At 45.6% G+C, this 26,727-nt stretch overlaps 1 pseudogene; it reads left to right on the plus strand.

Annotated features, from left to right (window-relative positions):
* The window catches only part of LOC138246942 (tRNA pseudouridine(38/39) synthase-like), a 47,737-nt pseudogene extending 25,470 nt beyond the window's left edge, over window positions 1-22,267 (plus strand).
* Window positions 22,268-26,727: the final 4,460 nt, after the last annotated feature.

The following is a 26,727-nucleotide window of genomic DNA, read 5'->3' on the forward strand; positions in this document are numbered from 1 at the left end:
GCATTCACATGTGAGATGTACTGGTCTGCAGTACATACCAATTGGATGTTCATGGAGTGAAAGTTCTTTCTGTTTCTGTACACCTGTTCACTTACTCTTGGGGGGATGATCGGTATGTGGGTGCCATCAATGGCACCCATAACATGGAGTATGTTGGCAAAGGCATAGAATTCCGACTTGATGGCAGGGAGGTCAGTACTTTGGGGAAACCTCACGTAGGACTGCAGGTGTTGTACAAATGCATTCAGAAATCTTGTCAGTACCATGCTGAACATTGGCTGTGAAAATCCAGCACCCATGCCCACTGTCACTTGAAATGAGCCCATGGCCAGGAAATGGAGTGCGGAGAGCACCTGCAATTCAGTAGGGATGGCATGCTGATTACCATTTCCCGGAGTTAGTGGAGGATCCAGTAAAGCACAAAGTTCCTGAATTGCTGCATGTGTGAGTCGGTAATTGATTATGATCTGACACTCCACCATGGTCCTCATATCCACAAGTGGTCTGTACACCAATGGTGCCCTTCCTCGCCACAAGCGTTGGTACCTACGAGGGGTTTCAAAAAGGTGTGATGAAGACACATACATAGGCACACATTTCATCATTTGTGCACTGCATAGTTCATTGTAGTGACTCAACATTAACTGTTTCCTGACAGATCTACATCTACATCACAGTGAGGGAACAGAGTATTTCATGTGTGGTATATTACGGAATGGACACATGCTTAGGTGCTTCATGTGGCTATTAGGGCCTGCATTGTGCAAAGTTTTATTTATAGATGCGTAGTTACTGCCAAAATGTCTGCCCACTGTAATCCAGGTCTTTCGTTGTGGAAGTGACCTCATACCGCTAGCAGTTGATGTCACAGCGTAAGGCGGTGTTTAACGCCGTTCGCACCGTCACTGGTTAACATGGATGCAAATGGGGAATCCTGGCGTATCATGATCGCCGCCGGCGGTGACAGTGCACACCGCCGCCGAACGCACGCAAGTTCGTCATCGATTATTCACTTGACTCCCTGATCTCCTGCTGACAGGTACTCCACTGTGTGTACTGCTGTGGCCTGCCTCTGGCAATGGATGTGGCTCGTGTTGCAGGGGAAAGGGCCCCGGTCTTCACCCAGGAGGAACTGGAGAGGCTAGTGGACGGGGTCCTGCCCCTGTACGCAAAACTGTACGGACGGCCAGAGGTACAGGTGAGTCTGGGTTTGGGGGACACTGTTTGGGTGTAATGGATGGTGTTGAATGGACATATGTGTGCACCTCTGAGCCTGCATGGGCCGTGGTGCCTGGCATGCTGCGTGCGTATGGCCTGTAAGTCTGAGAGTACTGTCCGTCCCATAGTGGACAATTAGCCAGCTGTACCTATCTTGCAAGTGCCCGACCTCTGTGTTCCATATCTGTGTCACCCTTTTAGGTCAGCGCCCACCAGAAGAGGGCACTTTGGCATGTCATCGCCAAGGAGGTGCGGACCCTGGGGGTCTACAACCGGCGGAGCACAAACTGCAGAAAGAGGTGGGAGGGCCTGGAAGGGGTGCGCGTTGGGCACTGGCCCCCCTCATGTGACGTATCCTGGCAGTGGTGTACCCAGGCCTGGATGGGTGCTTGAAGGCTGCACAGCAGTCACAAGGCGGGGGAGTACTGATTTCACAAACTTCAGTCTGGAAGGATGTCTGTGTGTGCATTAGGGTTCATGCTGCTTAGAGGCAGGGACTCCGACTGGTGTCCATCTACTTTATGGTCCCCAGAGGGTGTAGGGGTGTCTTTGTCAGGTCTCCCACACGTCGCCTCCTTAGGTAGTCCAGGGGATGGGTGTAGAGCAGTATTCTGGTCAGTAGTCAGGGCCATGGCCATGGGCATAGTGAACGGTGCTGCCTGTTGGGTGTGTCTTCTGGGTGGGTGTATGTCTGGCAATTATGTACCTCCATTCAGCTATTTACAATTGTCTCTCCTGTTTTGTCTCCCCATCCCTGTTCTCTTGTGTTGGTTTGGTACAGCAGCAACATCTGGCGAGGGAGCTGAGGCACCGGCAAGTGGGGAAGCAGCGGCCACGGACCCTCGGAGGCAGAGACATCCGACGCCCAGGGGACCAGTGGGTGGGAGGGCGAGGGGAGTTCCATGGGGGAGGCAACTACCACAGGAGGTAGGGTCTCCGAGACCTCCTCCGATGGGGGCTCCCCGGAGGTAGCGGACCCTAGTGGCCACACCACTACAGTGACATCTTCCACCAACCCCCATTCCATCACCGCCCTCCCTTCTGCTCCCCACCGAGTTGCCCATGCCTGCTCACCCAGAAAGGTGGGCGTCTCCTTCGCCCCAGGCACCTCCTCCCCTGCCCCAGTCAGCCCTGCTGCTCTCACAGAGGAGGCGATTGACCTCCTGAGAACCATCTCTGTAGGGCAGCCAACCATTGTCAATGACATCCAGGGGCTAGCATCAGAGGTGCAGCAGACAAATGCCTACCTGGATGGCATTCACGGTGCTGTCTGTCCTACTGAGATCTTTTCAGGCTCTGGCCTCCTCTTGGACGGCAGCCAGTTTCCCTGGCAATTCCGTCCCCCCTCCAACCTCCTCTACCCCTTCCAGCACCCCACTCCCTTCACCCGTCCAAGGCACACATTCAGACACGCAGTCAAGCACATCAACACACAAGAAGCACACTTCTAAACACAAGCACCACACCTCCCACCACAAGCATTCACACAGCCAACAGACACATGCACATACAACAGCCACTTCCCCCAGTGTGTCCACCTCTTCCGCCTCCCTGTCTGTCCCCTCTACATCCACACCCTCATGCACTGCACCTTCAGTCACTGTTGTTGCTCCTCTTACTGCACTCACCACAATAGCAGACATCCATACATGCACCCCATGCACCACACCTGCACTCACCACAACTACTGTAGTTGACACATGCAGCACACTCACCAGATTTGCAGACACCCACACAACATACATCCACACTAGCTGTCTGTCTTCTCCCACTGTGTCCACCCCCCTCCAAAAACACACAAACGCACCAAGACACCCACCCATCACACATCCACCACACCACATCATACTGTCCAGTCACCTGCACCCACTACACGCACCCCTACACCACATACATCCACTGCCTCTGCCTCCACTCCCATGCCCTCATAAAGGACCACCCCAATTGCTCTGAAGAAACTTTTCCTCTCCCGTGCTGACCTCTTCTGACCCACTGGCCCACCCTGTCTTGTCCCCAAGTGTGCTCACCTCCTTGCCCTTTCCACTCCTTCCACTTCACAGCCCACCCCTGTCCACCCTTCACATTCCCGTGCCCCTTCCCCAGAGGAAAAAAAGGCCCAGGCTGAGCCTAGTCCATCTGGCTCCACCCGTTCAAATCCCCACCCTTCAAAGGACAAGCCAACCCCCCCCCTCCACCTTCCAAACGAAAGTCCAAGGCCCACCCCTGTCGCAAATCCCCACCCCCACCACCCCCTGCCCCCATTTCGTGAGGTGCCTGGGTGCCCCTTTGTTGCACATTACACAAGGGAGAGCGGATGGGAGCAAGGGGAAAAAACCAAACCGTACTCGACTCCCACATAAACACAATCACAAAAAAGGGGAGTACGGGGTTGTTTATAAAGTAGGGGGGTCAGTAGTGTACTAATTGTGACGCTAGACCACTCGTAGTCCTCAACTAGAGGTGAAAATTGGGTGGGCTGTGTAGTGGTGTTCGGTCTGGGGGGAAGGAGAGGAGCTGGGGAAAAAACAAGGAAAGGAAAGTTTCCTTTACGGACTAGGTGGTCTCACACACTATATAGTGTCATGCTTCATCATATGACCACCTAGCCCCACCCAGGTAGGACAGTGCCACCTGGGCGGACTCGACCTCACTGTTAAAAGAACAGGAGGGAGTGCGTAAATTAATCTTATTCCTGGAAATAGGGATCCAGCTATGCTAGGGAAATAAAAACACCTACTCAGGTACCCGGGTAACTTTAATGGGGGTCCTGTGTGGTGTGGTTAAAAAGGATGGGGAACCAGTGTGAGAGCAATGACTCACAAGGTCACCTGTCTAAAATGGGGTAGCCGACATGTTTCTGCCCTTATGGTGGAGCTATGGAGAGTCTCTGGGCATTCACTGGCCGACGCCCACACACCCTCCCTGGTGCGGGTCACGACCAGTGGCCGACACCAGGAAGGGTATCAATAAATCCTCGGGTGCGTCGCACCCGAGGATTTTTTTTTTTTTTAAACCCCCCCGGGAGACACGGAAGCTTCCGTGTCTCCCCCCGCCCCCCCACCCGCCCCTTTGTGACGTCAGCGCGCCTCGCGGCGCGCTGACGTTGCAAAGGTGTTTTCCCCATCAAAGCAGGAAGCAGCCTTGCGGCCGCTTCCTGCTTTGATGGGGAAAACGGCCTTTCTCACGTTTGGGAAGGCCTCGTAAGAAAGGGGAGTGTCTCCCCTTTCTTACGAGGCCTTCCTGAAAGTGTTTCCTGGCCCCCCGGTCGCAGCTGTGCTGCGATCGGGGGCCAGGAAACACTTTCAGGTTTCCTGGCCCCCCGATCGCAGCACAGCTGCGATCGGGGGGCCAGGAAACACTTTGAAAAGGCCTCGTAAGAAAGGGGAGACTCTCCCCTTTCTTACGAGGCCTTCTCAAACTGTTTCTGGCCCCCGATCGCAGCTGTGCTGCGATCGGGGGCCAGAAACAGTTTGAGAAGGCCTCGTAAGAAAGGGGGAGAGTCTCCCCTTTCTTACGAGGCCTTCTCAAAGTGTTTCTGGCCCCCGATCGCAGCACAGCTGCGATCGGGGGCCAGGAAACACCACTAGACGCCAGGGATTTCACTTTGGGGGGGCGGCCCCCTCGGAAAACGGGCCGCCCCCCCCCCCGGGGGCATAATTAATAAAAATAAAAAAAAGTAGGTGCCCCCTGGGGGGGGGGGGGGGCGCGATCGCGCCCCTTCCCCCCCCCCCCCCCCCCCCCCAGGGGATTTTTTTTTTTTTTTTTTAAATAATGAAAAAAAAAAAAAAAATGACAGGGGGTCGTCCGTCGGCAGGGTGACCCCCTGTGGGGGCAATTTTTTTTTTAGATGTTGTAGGGTTTCCCTGGGGGCCATTTTGGCCCCCAAGGAAACTATACAACAACTAAAAAAAATAGATCTATATATAGATCTATATTTATATATCTATGTAGATAGATATATCTATGTACATGGATATATCTATAGATATATCTATGTACATAGATATATATATATATATAGAGGTAGATCTATATATACCAAAGAGATTTATAAAGTGTGCTACTCACCTGTGAGGGTCTCAAGGCGCTTGGGGGGGGGCGGGGGGAGGGAAAGGGGCTGGGAGGTTCACTGTTCGAAAAGCCAGGTTTTGAGGCCCTTCCTGAAAAGAAGTAGGTTTTGGGTCTTGCGAAGGTGGGTTGTGAGGGCGTTCCAGGTTTTGGGTGCAAGGTAGGAGAAGGATCTGCCCCCGGTGGTGGTGTGTTTGATGCGGGGGACAGAGGCGAGAGAGAGGTCAGCTGAGCGGACGTTTCGTGTGGGGGTGTGGAAGGTGACTCTCGTTGAGGTAGGCAGGGCCTGTGTTGTGGAGTGATTTGTGTGCGAGGATGAGGATCTTGAAGGTGATCCTTTTGTCAATGGGGAGCCAGTGGAGGGATTTGAGGTGTGGAGAGATGTGTTCGTGTCGACGGAGGTCGAGGATGAGTCGTGCTGCTGAGTTCTAGATGCGTGTAGTTTGCGCTTGAGTTTTAGAGTGGTGCCGGCGTAGAGGGCGTTTCCGTAATCAAGCCTGCTGCTGTGTGCGTGAGTGACAGTTTTTCTGGTCTCTGTGGGGATCCATTTGAATGTTTTTCAGTATACGGAGTGTGTTGAAGCATGAGGAGGTGAGAGCGTTGATTTGTTGGGTCATCGAGAGGGAGGAGTCTAGGATGATGCTGAGGTTGCGTGCGTGGTTGGCGGGGGTGGGTGCAGGGCCTAGCGTGGTGGGCCACCATGAGGGGTCCCAGGTGTTTTTGTGTGGGCCAAAGAGGATTATTTCGGTTTTGCTTGAGTTGAGTTTCAGGTGATTGGCTGTCATATATATATCACTTTTGTCAATATGTGTGTGGTTTCCCTGGGGGGAAAAGGGTCCGACTTGTCTAGTGGCAGTTTTAGTGCCATAAAGAAGCGCAGAAGGTTTATATGCCTACTGCAAAGAGCAAATCTGTATTTTATGTAAATAGCTGAGTACATTAGCAAAGTCTATGGAGAGATGAAGGGCACTTTTGCTGGGTGGTAATGAGGGAATCCGAGGAGGAGGGAGTGGGAGCACCAATAATGATTGTTGGACTGGGCGCAGGAGGTGCTAAAGACTGTGACGAATGGTATGTGACAAGGTGTTTTTTGAGTGTCTTGAAAGTACGTGCTGATTGAGGGAAGAAGCGCAGGTAAGGTGGCCTCTACTGTTGCACGTATCTCACACACCATCGATTTTGTGACTGTCTACGTAGGCTAGTGTTTTAGAGCAACAGTTTAGCCAATAGCAGAGATGGCATCTTGATGGATGACTGCTGCCTACACTCGGGTTATAGAGGACCGCTCTGACATAGGATCAGAGACTGAGACATCAGATACTGAGACAGCATCTGAGGGATAGGACAATGGCGCAGACTCTGGGAGTGATTTTTCAGTCAGAGGAGTCCCATTCGATAACTCCTCTTCCAGTACATTATGAGGGAGGTGATGAGGACAGTCCTGCTGTCCCTTCGCAAGCTGTTTGTGCAACTGGGTAATAGTGGGTTAGGTCAACCCAGAGAGCAGGTGAATGTGGCGGCAAGCAGAGAGAGAGTGCTCTCTTGGGAGCTCCCCAATTTAGTTCAGCCCCAAATTCCACCACCCAAATCATATTGTGGAGACATCAAAATTATCCATGGCAAAACAAACTGGTTTTGTAAGGCAGGCACCTGTGTTTTTGGTCCTGGATTCGGCGGCCATATAGAGAAACACACTAAACCCAAACATTTCTGGAAACTAGACATTCGGGGGAGTCCACAGAGGTGTGACTTGTGTGGCTTCCCCAAAGTTTTCTTACCCAGAATACCCTGCAAAGCTGAAATGTTGAAAAAAAACTAAATGTTTCTCGCATTTCTGTCACACAAACTACAGGAATATGCTGGGATCCACAATATTCCTACCACCCAGTGACTCCTCACCTGTCCTGATAAAAACACTACCCCACTTGAGTGCCTACACCTAGTGTCTGTGTCAGGAATGGATCACCCCAGGGTCAACAGCTGCCTCACGTAAGGACCAACATTGACCGTTGTGTGATCTATTCCTGTCGCAGGCACCAGGCCTAACCACACAAGTGAGGTATCATTTTTATCGGGAGGCTTGGGGGAACGCTGGGTGGAAGGAAATTTGTGGCTCCTCTCAGATTCCAGAATTTTCTGTCACCGAAATGTGAGGAAAACTTGTTTTTTTAGCCACTTTTTGAGGTTTGCAAAGGATTCTGGGTAACAGAACCTGGTCCGAGCCCCGCAAGTCACCCCTCCTTGGATTCCCCTAGGTCTCTAGTTTTCAGAAATGCACAGGTTTGGTAGGTTTCCCTAGGTGCCGGCTGAGCTAGAGGCCAAAATCTACAGGTAGGCACTTTGCAAAAAACAGCTCTGTTTTCTGTGATGTGTCCACGTTGTGTTTTGGGGCATTTCCTGTCGCGGGCGCTAGGCCTACCCACACAAGTGAGGTATCATTTTTATCGGGAGACTTGGGGGGACGCTGGGTGGAAGGAAATTTGAGGCTCCTCTCCGATTCCAGAACTTTCTGTCACCGAAATGTGAGGAAAACTTGTTTTTTTAGCCACTTTTTGAGGTTTGCAAAGGATTCTGGGTAACAGAACCTGGTCCGAGCCCCGCGAGTCACCCCATCTTGGATTCCCCTAGGTCTCTAGTTTTCAGAAATGTACAGGTTTGGTAGGTTTCCCTAGGTGCCGGCTGAGCTAGAGGCCAAAATCTACAGGTAGGCACTTTGCAAAAAACAGCTCTGTTTTCTGTGATGTGTCCACGTTGTGTTTTGGGGCATTTCCTGTCGCGGGCGCTAGGCCTACCCACACAAGTGAGGTATCATTTTTATCGGGAGACTTGGGGGGACGCTGGGTGGAAGGAAATTTGAGGCTCCTCTCCGATTCCAGAACTTTCTGTCACCGAAATGTGAGGAAAACTTGTTTTTTTAGCCACTTTTTGAGGTTTGCAAAGGATTCTGGGTAACAGAACCTGGTCCGAGCCCCGCGAGTCACCCCATCTTGGATTCCCCTAGGTCTCTAGTTTTCAGAAATGTACAGGTTTGGTAGGTTTCCCTAGGTGCCGGCTGAGCTAGAGGCCAAAATCTACAGGTAGGCACTTTGCAAAAAACAGCTCTGTTTTCTGTGATGTGTCCACGTTGTGTTTTGGGGCATTTCCTGTCGCGTGCGCTAGGCCTACCCACACAAGTGAGGTATCATTTTTATCGGGAGACTTGGGGGGACGCTGCGTGGAAGGAAATTTGAGGCTCCTCTCCGATTCCAGAACTTTCTGTCACCGAAATGTGAGGAAAACTTGTTTTTTTAGCCACTTTTTGAGGTTTGCAAAGGATTCTGGGTAACAGAACCTGGTCAGAGCCCCGCGAGTCACCCCATCTTGGATTCCCCTAGGTCTCTAGTTTTCAAAAATGTACAGGTTTGGTAGGTTTCCCTAGGTGCCGGCTGAGCTAGAGGCCAAAATCTACAGGTAGGCACTTTGCAAAAAACAGCTCTGTTTTCTGTGATGTGTCCACGTTGTGTTTTGGGGCATTTCCTGTCGCGGGCGCTAGGCCTACCCACACAAGTGAGGTATCATTTTTATCGGGAGACTTGGGGGGACGCTGGGTGGAAGGAAATTTGAGGCTCCTCTCCGATTCCAGAACTTTCTGTCACCGAAATGTGAGGAAAACTTGTTTTTTTAGCCACTTTTTGAGGTTTGCAAAGGATTCTGGGTAACAGAACCTGGTCAGAGCCCCGCGAGTCACCCCATCTTGGATTCCCCTAGGTCTCTAGTTTTCAAAAATGTACAGGTTTGGTAGGTTTCCCTAGGTGCCGGCTGAGCTAGAGGCCAAAATCTACAGGTAGGCACTTTGCAAAAAACAGCTCTGTTTTCTGTGATGTGTCCACGTTGTGTTTTGGGGCATTTCCTGTTGCGGGCGCTAGGCCTACCCACACAAGTGAGGTATCATTTTTATCGGGAGACTTGGGGGGACGCTGGGTGGAAGGAAATTTGAGGCTCCTCTCCGATTCCAGAACTTTCTGTCACCGAAATGTGAGGAAAACTTGTTTTTTTAGCCACTTTTTGAGGTTTGCAAAGGATTCTGGGTAACAGAACCTGGTCAGAGCCCCGCGAGTCACCCCATCTTGGATTCCCCTAGGTCTCTAGTTTTCAAAAATGTACAGGTTTGGTAGGTTTCCCTAGGTGCCGGCTGAGCTAGAGGCCAAAATCTACAGGTAGGCACTTTGCAAAAAACAGCTCTGTTTTCTGTGATGTGTCCACGTTGTGTTTTGGGGCATTTCCTGTCGCGGGCGCTAGGCCTACCCACACAAGTGAGGTATCATTTTTATCGGGAGACTTGGGGGGACGCTGGGTGGAAGGAAATTTGAGGCTCCTCTCAGATTCCAGAACTTTCTGTCACCGAAATGTGAGGAAAACTTGTTTTTTTAGCCACTTTTTGAGGTTTGCAAAGGATTCTGGGTAACAGAACCTGGTCAGAGCCCCGCGAGTCACCCCATCTTGGATTCCCCTAGGTCTCTAGTTTTCAAAAATGTACAGGTTTGGTAGGTTTCCCTATGTGCCGGCTGAGCTAGAGGCCATAATCCACAGGTAGGCACTTTGCAAAAAAACAGCTCTGTATTTTGTGAAAAAATGGGATGTGTCCACGTTGTGTTTTTGGGCATTTCCTGTCGCGGGCGCTAGGCCTACCCACACAAGTGAGGTATCATTTTTTTCGGGAGACTTGGGGGAACATAGAATAGCAAAACAAGTGTTATTGCCCCTTATCTTTCTCTACATTTTTTCCTTCCAAATATAAGAGAGTGTGTAAAAAAGACGTCTATTTGAGAAATGCCCTGCAATTCACATGCTAGTATGGGCACCTCGGAATTCAAAGATGTGCAAATAACCACTGCTCCTCAAAACCTTATCTTGATCCCATTTTGGAAATGCAAAGGTTTTCTTGATACCTCTTTTTCACTCCTCATATTTCAGCAAATGAATTGCTGTATACCCAGTATAGAATGAAAACCAACTGCAGGGTGCACCTCATTTATTGGCTCTGGGTACCTAGGGTTCTTGATGAACCTATAAGCCCTTTATATCCCCGCAACCAGAAGAGTCCAGCAGACAAAACGGTATATTGCTTTCAGAAATCTGACATCGCAGGAAAAAGTTACAGAGTAAAACATAAAGAAAAATGGCTGTTGTTTTCAGCTCAATTTCAATATTTTTTTATTTCAGCTGTTATTTTCTGTAGGAAAACCTTGTAGGATCTACACAAATGACCCCTTGCTGAATTCAGAATTTTGTCTAGTTTTCAGAAATGTTTAGCTTTCCGGGATCCAGCATTGGTTTCACACCCATTCCTGTCACTAACTGGAAGGAGGTTGAAAGCACCAAAAATAGTAAAAATGGGGTATGTCCCAGTAAAATGCCAAATTTGTGTTGGAAAATGTGGTTTTCTGATTCAAGTCTGCCCGTTCCTGAAAGGTGGGGAGATAGTGATTTCAGCACCAGAAACCCTTTGTTGATGGCATTTTCAGGGAAAAAACCACAAGCCTTCTTCGGCGGCCCTTTTTTCAAATTTTTTTGGAAAAAACTAAATTTTCACTGTATTTTGGCTATTTTCTTGGTCTCCTCCAGGGTAAACCACAAACTCTGGGTACCATTAGAATCCCTAGGATGTTGGAAAAAAAGGACGCAAATTTGGCGTGGTTAGCTTATGTGGACAAAAAGTTATGAAGCCCTAAGCGCGAACTACCCCAAATAGCCAAAAAAGGGCTCAGCACTGGGGGGGAAAAGGCCCAGCAGCTAAGGGGTTAAAGATTTCTGTGTGGCCTGTGTTTTGGCGGCACACTGTTGAACCCTGGTCTTTTGTTTCATTGTTTATGGGTCTGGGGCATTTGTATGTACTATTGTCAAGTTGGATTTGCCTTGTGTCGGGTAAGTACCTCTTGCTGTGGGGTGTATGACTTGTGCTGCTGTGAAGGGTTGGGGGGCGTTGCAGGGTGGGTGGAGTGGGTGGGTATGTGACTGTGCCCTTTCCTCCCTTGTTTCGCAGGTTGCAGTACTTACCGTTGTTGTCTTCGTCGGCGGTCTCGGTCGTGGAGGTATATGGCAAGGAGCAGGGCTGGCATGATCTGCAGCTCTCTATCCAATGTCTGCTTCGGCGCGCTGTGTGGGCCTCTGGTGAGTGTTTCCTTATATTTGGTTCATTTCCGCCTGGCTTTGCGTGCCGGTGGTTCCCGCCCCAGAACTGGCGGCAGACTGGTGGTTCATTATTTGATGGGTGGGCTGGGCCTTTCCGTCGGCCTGTGCACTCCTCTGTTGGCGGTGGGTGGTTTTATGGATGCCTGTCTTTCGTTTGGTTCATTATTTGGCGGTCCGGCCCGCTCATCAGTTGGCGGTTTTTACCGGCAGCGGCGTGGAACGGACCGTCCTGTTCACAATAAAGGCCTATATTGTTAAAGTTGCAAGGGCATTTTAAATAAATGAAATCCAGATATGTGTGCAGTGAATCGATGTTCATAGGATTCCCTTGTTCTGTATTACTCATCAGACCTGGTGTTTCAGTGGGGGGTGTGAGTGAGAGAGAGAGAGAGAGACGGGTGTCCGTCAAAGGCACAGACTGTGTCACACATACTAACCTGATCAGATGCCACTTGTATTTTGGGCAAGTGCACAAGGTGGTGTGTTTGAGGAACTGGAGAGCACAATGACCCCATCCATCTTCAATCACAAGTCTATTGCGATGCTTGCTGGAAGTGAGTTTAGGCTTGGTCCCTCCCCAGCTTTCAGAAATAAAAGTATTGGTGCAATCTTTCATTGACAGAAGACAGATACGACCAGTGGTGCTGGAACAATTTGTAGAGTGGGGGTGCTGCCATTAATTTTATTTCCTTGAAGTCAAAGGGATTGTAAAAAATCCAAGCGTCATACAAAAAAATAAGCAAGTGTAGCAAATGTGCCATGCCCATTCAGAGTAGTAAGGATGTATGTGGTATGTAGCTGTTCGTACATTTTGGAGGCCTGGTGAGGTAATGCACTGCCACTTATAGACAGCACATTTTCCCTTGAAATGGCCACTAAATTTGCATAGACATACAGTTTTACTGGTAAAACTATGTAGCACAAAAACAACAATGTGTGGATATCAGGTTTTAGGGTATGTTTACTGTTTGCTCATCAACAAGCAAAGTGTTTTGATTTGTTTTCATCCTTTTAAAATCTTTTTTTCCATCACACTTCAGAAAGAGCTTAATTTGCGCTTTCCTAATTACTGATATTGGACCTGGTTTAGATGTTGGCAGTAATGGTCCCGCTGTTGACTTTTCGACTGTAAACCTGCCTGCCGGCTCACCAGTCCGCCTGCTGTATTTAGATGTTGGCCGTCCCATAGACGAAAGACTGCATTTGAACAGCTATCTCCGTCAAAAAACACTGTCCGATTCGACGATGGGAAACTGCAAAGGGGATGCCAGCAGGAATTCAGCCAGCCTCCCCCCTATGCAGATTTAGATGTGCCTTACCGCCAAGGAAAAAGTGGCAGTCCGACTTCCACTCCTTAGTTGGAGGATTGGGCAGGGGGTGAGTTAAAGCTCACATTTTTACCACCACCCCTGTTTTCGACTGGACAACACCTGCAATCGCTGACGCCACTGACCCACGAAGAAACAGTGATTCCCCACACCCCACCCCCACCTCCCCACCAGGTTGATGGACTACAAGGTGGGGACGCCACATTGCCAGGGTACGTAGAGTGGGCACTGCGCGGGAGATGGGGACCAATGGAGACATATATATGTTACAGTAAAAAAAAAAAAATCACTGTGACATGCATATGTCAGGAACACAAGTGGGTCAGAGACGGGTGGGGACACATCGGTACACAATAATCTTTGCACAACTGTCATTATGGTGCCAGTATTCAAATGAATGCTGGCACCACAATTACAGTAGATTCATACCTGTCAACTGTGTCCATGTGTGAACATTATCACCAAAGTGTATCCTTAGACCCAAAAGTAAGTCAAGCTGTTAGCAATCTTAACGCTTGGCTTTTTGGTTGTTCCTTACTAGAAAATATTTCTTTTTTAGTGACCCTCACCCACTCTAGTAGTGGCATGCTTCATCGTCGGGTCCACCCCAGCCCCTAAAAGCCAGGGTGGGCTCAACTGACTAGATGGAGCACTTAAGTAGATCATTCCAGGGTCTGAAGATTTAAAAATACCTTACTGATCAAAAGGTGTTTCTTTATTAACTGTGTAAATCGATATGATTTTTTAAAAAACAGAGACGAATAGGGTACTATGACCCTCAAACTATTGTGTCAACAGGTTTCAGCCCTTCGAAGGCCATGAAGGTCCTGGGCTTTCATCAAGGACAATAGACCTCAAATGAAGCCCCGGTTAGTGATGAAACACCTCAGCAGTGTAAAGAAGGTCATGCATAATGTATTCAAAATGCATGCAGGAAGTACGTCTTAACTCGCCTGTAAGTAGATTGAAGCACGTCTGTAGTCCCTAGAAGGAAAAATAGAAAGGAACACCAAGGTATGTACACTGTACCAACTACAAAGGTAACCTCCTTAGTCATCAGAAGTCGCCTTCTGCATTGAGTTTTACATGAGTCTGGAAAAGATAAAAACAATGTTTAGACAAGACAACACAACACACATGGGCATGTGACAGGAGCCTGGTTTTCAACAATGACTGCATGTATCAGGTGCAAAAACGTGTTCATAATGACACACACCACCTGAATGCGACACACAAAGAACACACACATTGGTAATAAAAACTATAGATATGAAAATGTACATATGTACGCATAATTATTGCCGTGAGCCAGCTTGCACTCACCCATATTGGGAAACCACTTAGCTTCTCTGGGGAAGTAGGGTAGCATTCCCCTGTAGTTGCACACTGAAGGTATAGAAATTATCCAAGTGAAAAGTTGTTAAAACTATGTCAGAGGCCACCAACAGCGTATATAGAGAAATGTTAATGTAGGCATTGGCGATCATCGTGCCCAAGAATGTATTTATCAGGCCATCTACAGAAGCCAACCCCTTCCCCTGCTACTTACATCATCAAGGGGAAGCGCAACAATTTGCACCTGTAATTGCCTCTCACACAGGCTTTGTGCCGCAAATCACGGTGACCAGAGCTGCATCACCAGTGCCATTTTAACCATAGCTGAGGGTGTGTCCCAGCGTGGTCATGTTCCGACGTCAGTGCCACTTGGCCAATCGGGAGCAGAGACACCTCACTCCCAATATGGCCGCCTAGAAAGACTAGAGTCTGGTCAGTCAGTAAGAACAAAAGACTTGTTTCTAACAAAATAAAAAAAACAGATTCAAAGAATGCCGCTATAATTTCTGAGTGGTGTCAACAGCAATGCAAGGTCAGACTTGATCTTCACGGAGAACCTATTGAGGCAAGGGGAGCTCACTCTAGGCCCATGAGAAAAACGTGGAAGGGCATTATTGTTTGATTCTTTTTTTTTAAGCTAAATGCAAGGTCGGACTCAATCTTTATGGGGATACTAATGTGGCAAGGGGAAAGCTGACTTTAGGCCCATGAGAAAAGTGTTAAAGGGCATTATCCTTTGTTTTTTTCATGAGCTAAACCTACACTACTGGTGGGCTCCTACTTAGCCATGTTAATATACCTCACAACTGTCTTTACATTTCATGGTGTGTAGTGCATCCGTAGAATACCCTAGTCGAGGATGCAAAAAGAGATGTGAAAATGAATTAAATATAGAGGAAAAAGTCATCATTTTGCAATGGTGTATTAGTATCAAGACTGGTCAAAATATGTTTTTTCTTCATAGCTACTTGAAAAGTAGCCAGACTGCTTCCATAGCTGTTTATAACATGAGAGTGTCATGGTTTAACAGTGTACAGTCACTAACCAAAATGGTCTGTGTTATGCGGCACATTAGCCACAACTCTAGTCTCTTTGGTGTGTGGGACAGCAGTGTGTAACAAAAAATTAGCTATAGTGTGACAGATTGTAGTTAGTGTGTGTAATGCCACACATCTACCGACATACCAATCTTCTTTCTAAGTGCGAGAATAAATTGACCTTCCATGGTGGCTTGCTTAGGAAGTCCCAAATAAGTGACATTATTCCATAGGGGCACATATGTTTAGAAGCTACAGATCCCAGCTGGATCGCTGATAGGAGGTCTCTGTGGCCCACCTTCTGAAGAGTGGCGAAGGGATAAGAGATTGTGTTTATATTGTGGAAAAGCAGGTCACATACTAAAAGACTGCCCTAATAAACCCTAAGAAGAAATTAAAGCTCGATCCTCCTCGCTCAAACCATTGGGAAACACATGAACCTGGTAACTGAGGAGTGTGAATTTCCAATACAGATTGGGTGAATGGCTGTCTCACATTCTCTTCTTGTCAGCAGCACAGTATAAGACCAATTCCTGTGCTCTTTGAACTAATACTAGGTGCCTTAGGGGATTCAAATGTACACGTTCCCAAAGAATATCAGAGTTTTTTGGATGTGTTTGATTGAAAAAAGCCAAAATGCTGCCTCCACATAGACCCTATGATTGTAGGATGGATTTACAATCGGGGGATTCAGTTGCCTTGCAGTAAAATATACGACCTGACAGAAAAAGAGAATATGCATCTAAGACAATATCTGGATGAACTCTTAAAAATAGATTTTATTTGTCCTTCTCATTCACCAGTATCCTTTTCCCCTTATAGTTTGTCACTGAAAAGGTGGGAGAGCTCCGAACTTGCATTGATTATAGGGCTTTTAATAATGTGACACTTATGAACAGGTACTGTCTACCCCTCTTTTCTTCCTTGTTAGACCAAGTGAAAAAGGCCACTATTTATACTAAGTTGATCTTAGAGGTCCTATCATTTAGTATGGTTTAAAGAGGGGGACGAATGGAAAGCCACATTTCGTACTAAGTTTGGTCTATTTCAATATTTGGTGATGACGTTTGGACTGTTTAATGCTCCTGCAGCACTTCAATTCTTTATTGATGAGGTATTACATTGCTGGATTGATATTTGTGCTGTGGTGTATATTGATGATATATTGATTTTCTCTGATCTATTGGAAGAACATGTGGGTCTTGTTAAAAGTATCTTGACTAAACTATGGGCACACAGTTGTTGGCAAAGTTAGAAATCGTTATTTTTCATGCAGAGGAGGTTAGGTTTCTAGGATTCATTATCTCAGCAAAAGGAATACAAATGGATCCCAAGAAGGTAGATGCCATTCAAGGTTAGAAATCACCTAAGTCAATGAAAGACGTGCCAAGTTGTTTGGGTTTTGCTTACTTTTATAGGAGATTATCAGTCAGTTTTATGCTTTGGTTTCTCCAATTACCAGACTCTTTAAAAAAAAGGGTGCATTTCCATAGTAATGAAGAAGCTGAAAAGGCTTTTCAGACCCTGAAAGAACAATTTATCACAACCCCTATCCTTAGAAACCCAGATTCTTTTTGGCCTTTTATTGTTGAGGCAGACACATCACAGAGAGGGATATTATCCCAGAGACATACCGTTACGGGTCAGATGCATCTAGTGGCCTATTACTCCCAAAGTTGAGTCCAGACACATCTAATTATACCAGGGTAGCTATAGAGCTGTTGGCTATTATTTATGCCTTTGAGGAATTGGAGACATTATCTGTTAGGAGCACATCATTCAAAACCATCCTTACTGACCATTGTAATCTGCAGTTTCTTAGATCATCTTGAGCATAATCTGCCCATCAGTTATGATGGGCTCAATTCTTTGCAGATGACAATTTTGTAATTACATTTCAACCAGGAAGAAAGAATGGGAAAGCAGATGATGGCTCACGGTATGGTCATGAACCACAAACAAAATCATGATCCTCCCACCATCATACCAACAGAGAAAGTGTTAGGTCTCTAGTAGCAACCCCAGATTTTTAACAATGGTACAACAACAACAGGTAACAGGACAGTAAGAGAATACTACAAAAATATACCAGTGACATAAGAGATTAACTACTTTACATTAATGGGGGTTTATACCTACCAACTCATGACTTGCAAGATCACACACTAGACTGCAGCCATAATAGCAGGTCTGCTGTTCATCCAGGTGAAAAAAGAATATTACGACTTGTTCCATAGGCATTTATGGTAGCCCACTATGATAAAAGAAACACAAGAATTTGTCATTACCTGCGCTGCCTGTGGTCAGAGCAAAAAGAGTCATGCTGTGTCTGTGGGGTTGTTGCTGCCTAGCCCAGTTCCTCTCTGGCCATGACGTATGGTATCCTGTGACTTTATTGTCAAGATACCATACACTTCAGAGGGGTTAAATATAGTCCTCGTCAATGTAGATCACCTGACAGAAATGGCACATTTTACCCCGTTGAAGGGAGACCTTTCATCTAAAAAACTAGCCAAAATTTTCACACAAACTGTTATTCTGCCTACACCGGGTCCCATCTGTACTTATTTTTGTTTGAGGTTCTCAGTTTATTTCCCATTTCTGAAAGACGGCACGTGAACTTATGGGTATTGAAATACACTTGACGTCTAGTCACCATCCTCAGACTGATGGTCAGACAGAGAGGGTAGATCTATGTTTGGAACAATACATTCGGTGTCAATCATTACATTACAGTTCACACTGGAGTGAAGTGTTATGGATCTCTACATTTGCAAATAACACTTTGAATGTATTATTGGGTTTTTCTCCTTTCTTTTGTAATTATGGTTTTCACCCTAAAATGTTGAACAGTAAAATGCATACACCTCAGCTGGTCCCTGCAGCTCATGAATTTAGGAGCTGAATACATAAGAATGCACAAGAACATTTGCAAGACGCTAAGGATCGATATAAGAGATATGCTGATAAACATAGAACCCCAGAAAGAGTTTATGCAGTTGTCATTTCATTGTGGATATGCACTAAATATTTGTATTTAAAAGGAAAAAAGAAATTCCAGCCAAAGTTTGTGGGATTGTTTAAGTAAGGTGCTTTATCCAGTAGCCCTGAAGTTGGAATGGCCAGCCTCATTAATGGTTCGTCCTGTTTTTCAAGCTTCTTCTGTAAAGCCTTTTGTGGAAGGAACTTGATTACCCATTGCTCCACCACGTATTGACACTGGAGACGACTCAGAATATGAGGTGAGAGCAATCTTGGACTTTAAAAGGGTAAGGGTAAGAGGATGAATTTACTATCTTACTGACTGGAAACGGTATGGGCCTGAGAGCAGATCATGAGAACCTGCTTGTTATGTACATGCATCTCTGCTGGTGAAGATCTTTCATTTACGTTACCCAGATAAACCCAAGCTAGTAGGGGGAATTTTGGGAGGGGTATATTGTCTCAGCTGACGCACATACCAATTTTGAGCGCATGGCACAGCCAACATGGCCCTTGAGGAGAGAGGGGTGGGTACAGGAGAACACAGTCTAGTCTTTCCTTTGTCCTCCACGTCAGACCACCTGCCAAAAACTATTATCTGCTGCAAACAAGTAAGAGAGACATTTTACCAACAGCAACCGATTGCATCAACACTGGGGTAAGATGCTTGCTTCAGTAAGAGCTTTACTTACCGTTCTTCTCATGGGTCCATTCTGGAATTCGTTCACGAATCTTCAGCCTTGGATCATGTAGAATCTGTGCATTAAAACGAAAAGGAAGAGACTAATAGTATGTGACGAGGCTTTTTTGATGATGAACTCATATCAAATGACTTGTTCAAGCAATTGAACCCCTAATTTTCCTGTCTTTTAGACTCTTTTGGGCACTGATATTTTGTAATTTTGGTATTTTGTCAGTTTTCGTATTGACTTTTGTTACTTAGTGTGTAGGAATAAAGTAATTCCACTGTGCAAGGTTCTCACAAGGATATACAGTCCTTAAGTGTACTAGGTTTGCCAGTGGGGAAAGATGGAATTCTGGACCTACTGGTGCGTAGGAGGTTCTATTACCCACTCAGATCTCAAGCTGACATCTTGTGAGGACTCTGATTTATCACTTTGTTTTTTCTTTTCTCCATTTCCCCTTTCCCCTGGGTGCTCTTGTAACTTGGAGATTGGTATATTCCTCTAGTGATAAAGGAGCTTTGGAGGCATACAAATGTGGCTTCTGGATTTTTCATCTCACTCATACAAGATCCTACACAACCACCTAATGTTGGTTGTGTTTAATCGTGACACTTCCCTCTGCATAGACTGCAATGGCTCAGTAGGCCTTCGCCTACTCTGCAACTGCCTTAAAGAGGAGTGCCATCGCCCATCATTAGAAGGCAAAGTCGATGAGACCCTAGAGATAGATTCACATCTGTCCTTCTTGCTGGGCAAATATGTCAAAGACTCAAAAAACAGTACTGACCAGTTCTGGCGGTCATTTCAAGATAAACTTCTTGACCTTTCAGGACCCCTCTCCAAGATCTTGGATCTAGCCTTCTTGTCCAAGGCACAAAGGACAACCACTGGCCACGACCTTTTAGATGGTCAGGTGCAGTGAGCTATTAGTTTTTCAGGGAACACAAACTGTGCTCTTTCTGCGGAAAGATGCAGGTCAATTCTCTTACGCATGCACCTAAAACTATGTGATTTGGCCACTAACAGGCAGGACAAGTGGCTTGCAGTCTGTTATTTGGGGAAACCTTCATCAAAGATGTGACAAGCTTTGTCAGTTCCTTTACCTCAGTAGACAAATCACAAGCAGCTCTCAGAAAAAGTCTTCAGCTAGAATAGTTTTAAAAAAGGTCAGCAGAAATCCCTCCCAGCACCCTTTCAGAGGTTACCTGAGGAGACAAGGCACCTGGGAAGTCTATCAAAGGGGAGAGGCCTTCTTCTGGTCTAGCTCCAGACCATACAGCAGGTGTACATACTGTGGACACTCCAAAGGATGAACATCTACCTCCACTTTCTCAGATGAGACACTGATTTTTTTCTTCCCCTTCTGAACTAGGTGGCAGAAGTCGCCTGTTCTGTCAGAACTGGTCCCAATTCACTCACGGTTCATGGGCTGTCCCAACTATTTGCGGATTCCACAGAGATATTTACAACCGTCCTTGTCAAATTTCTTCTCCAAGGCCATTTCACTTTACTCTAGAGAAACAATCTTTTGTGGATCAAAAGATCTAATCTTTGCTTCAAAAGATAGTGATTGGCAGCACAGTACAACATCCCATCAGCGTTGTTACCAATATCTTTGTCATAGACAATAAGGGGTAGTTATAAGTTAGTCATCAACCTCAAAGAACTCAACATATGTATACTCTACAGACACTTCAAGATGGAGGGTGTCCACTTTTTACAAGATCTGTTGAGAGAAACTACTTCACGGTCCATCTAGACTTGAAAGACCTATATATCTCACTTCCCATTTTCCCACCCCACTCACTCTTCCTCAAATTTTTCTGCAAGAATGCTATTTATGAATTCTTGGTGATTCTCTTTGGATTGTCCTCAGCCCCTAGATGTTTTTAAAATAATGAAACCAGTACTTCAATCCCTCAGAGAATGGGAATACATCTAATAATCTATCTTGGTGATACCTTGATCATGGCACAAGACCCCCATCTCTTACAAAATCTTCATCTAACAATCTCTCCCCTATGAAACTTGGGGTTCATGATAAATGAGAACAAATCCTTCCTAACTCCAACAACTCAAATTAAATTCCTTTGGTTCCTCATAGATGTAACTGAGATGACTCTTTATTTGCTGGACCAGAAAATCAAAGCCATCAAGGTGATCCACAGAGTTCTTTTGAAAAACTTAATTACTCTCCATTGGCTAGCTCATTTGGTAGGTATCCTTTCGTCCTTCATTCAAGTGATGTTCCCATGTCTGCTTCACTACAGAGCATTACAGAGACTAAAAGTCCAAGAGCTATGGACTGGTATACCATATGCCTAAATGGTCCCCCTCTGTCCAGCGGTACAACAGGAGGTTCAATGGCAGCTAGCTAAAATGGAAGCCTGGAATGGCTGGGCCATCTTCAGACAGACCCCGTATTTAATAATCAAGTCAGGTGCCAGCTCAGTCACTTGGGGAGCAAGATGCAGAACGGTCTCAATGGGAGGCAGATGGTCCCAAGAAAAGAGTCAGTTACATATCAACTGCCTCAAGCTTCTGGCACGATTCTCTGCAATCCGATCACTCATCCCCAAGAAATCCTTCTCCGCATGGACGTTTCAGTGGTTCTGTACATCAAACACCCAAGGGAACGAGATCTCAAGTCTAAAAATACATCACAAAGTATTTTGGCAATCCTGTCTGACCAGTTCTGGCTTGGCAGTTCAGGCTGGACTGTTCCCATGAGGAACAGGGTCAAGACTGATTTGCATATGGCTGGGTCCAAACTGGGGTGGCATGGTGAGCAAAAGAACGATGGATTAAACCTAGATCCAGTGGCGGCTGGTGGATTTTCAAAGTGGTGGGGCAGAAATTTTACACCCGAGTAAAATGAGCGAGTCCAAAGTGGAAAAGGAGGGTGCGGGGGTTCTCCACCTGCAAGAACATTTTGAATAAAATTGATTAAAATGGTGGTTTCAAACCACATATTTACTGCAAATTGTTGAAAATGGGATCTAAATATAGCATTTTAAAACACAAATGTTAAGAAAAAAAATAGAAAAAAGTCAACAATGTGCCCAATCCTCAAACTGGTCAGCTTGCAAAATGACCTTCCAGCCAAACACACAACCACCTTTTCAGACTGGCAAAGATATATCAAAACCACTCCTCCAGAGATAAGTATGCCTAATATAGCACTTCATACCACTTGTGCGTGCACGCCATATGACATTTGTATGCGCTTTAAACAAATGTACATAATAGCTGTTACTATTACCCAATGTTCTGGTAATCAGTTTACCGACTCAGGAAGGATGAAAGACTGAATTCCAAGGGCCAGAGAGACCTGTGGTTAGAGCCCTTGAAGGCACGTGCGGCCTCGGATTACAGGATTCTTTTAGAAGAGAGGACTTTCCCAGAGGAAGGGGTTATAGCTGCAATGGCCAGCGAGCTGTAATGTGCCAAGATGGGTACTGAGGGGGGTTCGAGACGTTCCAGAACCCACCCTGGAATCTGAGTTGTGAACAAAGAACTGACCCCTACTGCAGAGTTTCATCATCCACCGCCCAAGGCGTTTGAGTGGAAACTTCCCAGGCTGTGTTTACATGTGATGTGTGTGATTATTACATAATGACAGACACTCTAACAGGCAGTCTGCCCAGTGCCAGGGCCACACAGACATCACAGAGAACACACATAGCACGGGGTGCTGCCTCCGTCAAATTAAGAGAGCATTGAGCATGTGGTGATCCTGATTCCTAAAATGAAGGACGCGTTTCATATGTTCGGCTCTCGCAGTCCAAACATTAAGAAATTAGGCTTTTGTCTGCACACTGACTGTACATGTTTTAATTGCATTTGTATAGCACGTATTGGCTCTAAGGAGGCGCAGTTTCTTTATTACTCAGTGACGTTTCAATAAATGTGTTTTTAGAACATTCATTGAAGTGTTGTGATACTTAATTCAGACCTTGCAGACAGCAGGGTAAGGTGTAGGAGATCCATCCCTTTCAAGTCAAGACACACAATTTCACCTGTGTGTTTGAGCGCGTTTTTGATCCTTTCGTTTTAGGTAATTGTTGGGGGAGCACTAATGTGTCAAAGGGTGAGGGAGTGAGGGTGCCGCTCTGATAAGAGGTACAATATAATGCCCGCATTTGCAGGACAGGGTCGCATGTGTAGGGCTGCTGCGCGCACATGCGCAGAAAAGTGCATGGAACGCGCGAGCATCAGAAACGTGCAACATTCTATATGAGTGTTTTCTAACAGTGATCGCCATTAAAGTAATAATAATCCATGCAACTGCTGTTACTACTAATAATGACGCTCTGCTGCAATGCTACCATTGCTACTACTTCTACTGATAATAATGAACTCCTGCTAATAAAAATCACTCACAATATCAAAGAACAAATATTCAATTGACTGCTGCTGCTATTAATTATGATTATAGTTGTATGTAGAAGTAAGAATTATAACCCTTTACCAAACAGTGGCAGCCGCCAGCTTAAGGAGGGAGGGGGCGGGTGGGAAACACACACACACACACACACTCATTCTTTCACACACAGACACGCATGCACACATATCCATTAACAACACTCTTAACATTCAAACATGCACGCATGCACCAAACATTCATTTTAAAAGTTCACACACACTCATTCTTTCACACACACACGCACGCATGCGCATTCATTAACAACACTCATACCATTCAAACATGCACGAACGCACCAAACATTCATTTTAAAACATCACACACACACACTTACCTTCAGCCTCGAGGTCCCAGGAGGGTTGGGACTGCTGCCTTCCCTCATTGGCTGACCCTTAGGTCCCAGCCTCATCACAGAGTGGGATGGGGTCAGTGAGACTGCTGACCCCACCCCACTCTGTGACGAAGTGTCACTGATTGACACTCGCCCTGGGCGCTTCAGGGCTTAAACCTGAAGCACCCAGGTCGAAGTCAATGGGTGACGCTTTCCTCGTCACCCAGGGTAGGGCATTGAGGCACCTTTGCTGAGCCGAGGAGGTCACGCCCATAGGAGCTGTGACCTCCTCAGCCCAGAAAAGTTCAGCTCAGGCAGCCAGGAGTCTGCGCAAATCACGCATGTCTCACTCCTGGCTGTCTGAGCTGAAAATGAAGAGTGTCTGTCAGCCTGACCTTTGTTCACGGTTCTGGTGGTCTGAGTTTTGGACAACCAGACTCGTAACGAGGCCCTTAATCTGTCTAACATGAAGCCTGGAGAACCTGAAGAATTCCAGCTAGGGGAGAAAGTGGTATAGTATCAGATGCCATTATTTCCCTAGAGCTGTGCCACAATTTTAAGATGGCTTCCAACATTTTTAGGCACACTTTTTTGAAAAAGTTTGGGGCACCAAATTTATATAAGAAGCTTTCATGTCCTACTTCTCATAGCATAGTAGATAATAATTTCCCCCAAGGTTAGTTATCTAGGCTTATTTGCAGCAATATGCAGTTTTTGATCTAGAACGTATAACAATAAAACTATATATCAGAAAGTGCTAATCTGCCCTTGTCTAACTTCCTTCTTAGTTTCTTCCATGAAAGGCTGACTCCCTTGGAGGCCAAGATAAAACTATTTATCTTCTCTTGGATTCTTGCTATACTATCCCTAGAGAATGTTAGTGGTATTACACTGAAAAGAAAGATCAACTTTGGGAGGATGGTTATCTTAAAAAAAAAGTTAGTTTGGTCATATATCGTTAATAGGAGTTTTTTTTATTCATTCAATGACTCACCTATTTGTTTAATTACTTTACTCACATTTTGTGATTTCTTACAAAGATTGGGTTACAATGTCTCCAAGGTACCTACTCTCGGATTTGACATATCTTTCCTTATATTTAGATTCCAACACATGATCTCAGTTTCGGCTTTGTTAATCTGGTACCCGAAAAAGTCTCCAAATTCATCAGTAAACTCTTCTAGCCAGGGAACTGTTACTTGGATCAGTGGTGCACACAATTAGGTCATCGATGTAGAGGGCAATGTTATTAGCAAAAACTCTAGAACTTAAAGGGATAACCTGTGTATCAGTTCTAAGAGCCTGGGCAAGGTGTTTGATGTATATATCGAAGAGTAACGCAAAAAGAGGCACCACAATCATGTTCCTCTTGTAATGTTAATTTTCCCGTTTATCAGAATCTGTGCAGTAAAATGACCATATAGTTTTTGTAGTGTGTTTTTAAAATCCGGACGGAGGCCAAAACCTGCTAACACCTCCCAGAGATACATCCAGTTCACTCTGTCAAAGGCCTTAGCAGCATCTATTGTTACAATATCCAGCAGGTTTGAATATGTGGTCGCTGAGTCTAAGAAGCCTATAAGTAAGTGAGTAAGCTCTTGCAACTGCCTGCTAGGAACAGATCTCTTTTGATCTGCATGTACAAGTTTAGGAGCTATCTTATTGAGCCATTTGGCTAGAATACCGATAAAGATCTTGTACTCATTATTTAATAGCATAATAGGCCTATAAGAATCACTTCTCTTTGGGTCCTTGTTGGGTTTAAATATCAAAACTATTGTGTTATCCCTCCATGTGTCTGGTGCCGGGCATTATTCAGGTAGACTGAATTGAATATTTTCAGGAACTATTATTTTTTCAAGTTTCTTATATAATTCGATGAGGATACTAACCAGCCCTGATGCTTTTCCATTCCTTGTTTTTTTAATTGCTTGCAGATTTCTTCCTCTGTGACCTGATCTAATAATCTGTGTTTTTCTTCCTCTGGGAGGACTAGCAGTTGTCTATCTTTTAACCAGGCTTTCAGTTTGGAGAGGTCTGTGAATTTGGTTTCCGTGTATACGAAGCTAAACCTTTAAAGTATAAATAAATGCTTCTAGCTCTTTTAAATTATTTGAAGTGTTACCAGTGCCAGCTTTACCTACTTGTAATTCTTTAATATAATATCTGTTCTATCAGTTTTGATTTTCCATGCTAACAAGCCTCCACTTTTTTCTCCATATCTAAAGAACCTTATATTGTTAGCAGGCCACCAGGCTTTGCTTTTTTCCTTCACCTTCATTCTAAAAGATGCCTGCATGTCTAATAGTTGCTGTTTGAGAGAACATATCTTGTCTTGGGGATTTTCCTTTTGTAGATTCCTCTCTAAACAGCCAATTTCTTGTTCTAAGGCCTTACTTCTGCTGCTGAATTTTGTTTAGCTTTGAACAATAACAATCTGCATAGAGTCCCTTGTACGAATGATTATATGCTTCCCAGACCATATCTGGGAGGATGTCTCTGTACGGAATTCAACAGATTTGCTGCTCTCTCTAACAAGGGCATGAATAATTTCAGGGTGTATTAGCAGTGTATGGTTTATAGTCCATCTATATTGTTCTCTGGCTCCAGTAAATTCAAGTGATGTAAAGATGGCGGGATGACCTGAGATATGTGATGGGTTGTGCCTGTTATCTCTTACTTTGTCTGACAAAGTATTATCCAGGAAGAAGCAATCACGTCTGGAGTGGTGTCCATATTTGTTGCTATAAAAATGTTTAGCCTCTCTACGCCATACATCATAAAGACTGAACTCTTAAAGATTTTAAAATGCATTTCTGACCTATGGAGTGTGAAGTCTTGATTAGTGGGCCTGCCAGATTCCTAGTTAAAAAGTGTATTGAAGTGCCCCCCAACCAACATAGGTGAGGGGGGGCTCTGCTACATTTAACACAATGGTATTAAGGTGAGTCACATCATCACGATTTGGTCAATTATACTCAGCACAGGCATGAGTCATATGGCTAGATCTGAAATTACCTATGATCCATTTTCCAGAAGAGTCACTTTTATAATCTATCAGTTCTACTTCTATGCTTCTTTTTATTATTAAGACATTTGATCTGTGCTTACTACTTGATATGTCAATTTTTGTTTGCAAAATAGC

The sequence above is a fragment of the Pleurodeles waltl genome, chromosome 7, assembly GCF_031143425.1.
Source record: "Pleurodeles waltl isolate 20211129_DDA chromosome 7, aPleWal1.hap1.20221129, whole genome shotgun sequence".
NCBI classification, from domain to species: domain Eukaryota; kingdom Metazoa; phylum Chordata; class Amphibia; order Caudata; family Salamandridae; genus Pleurodeles; species Pleurodeles waltl.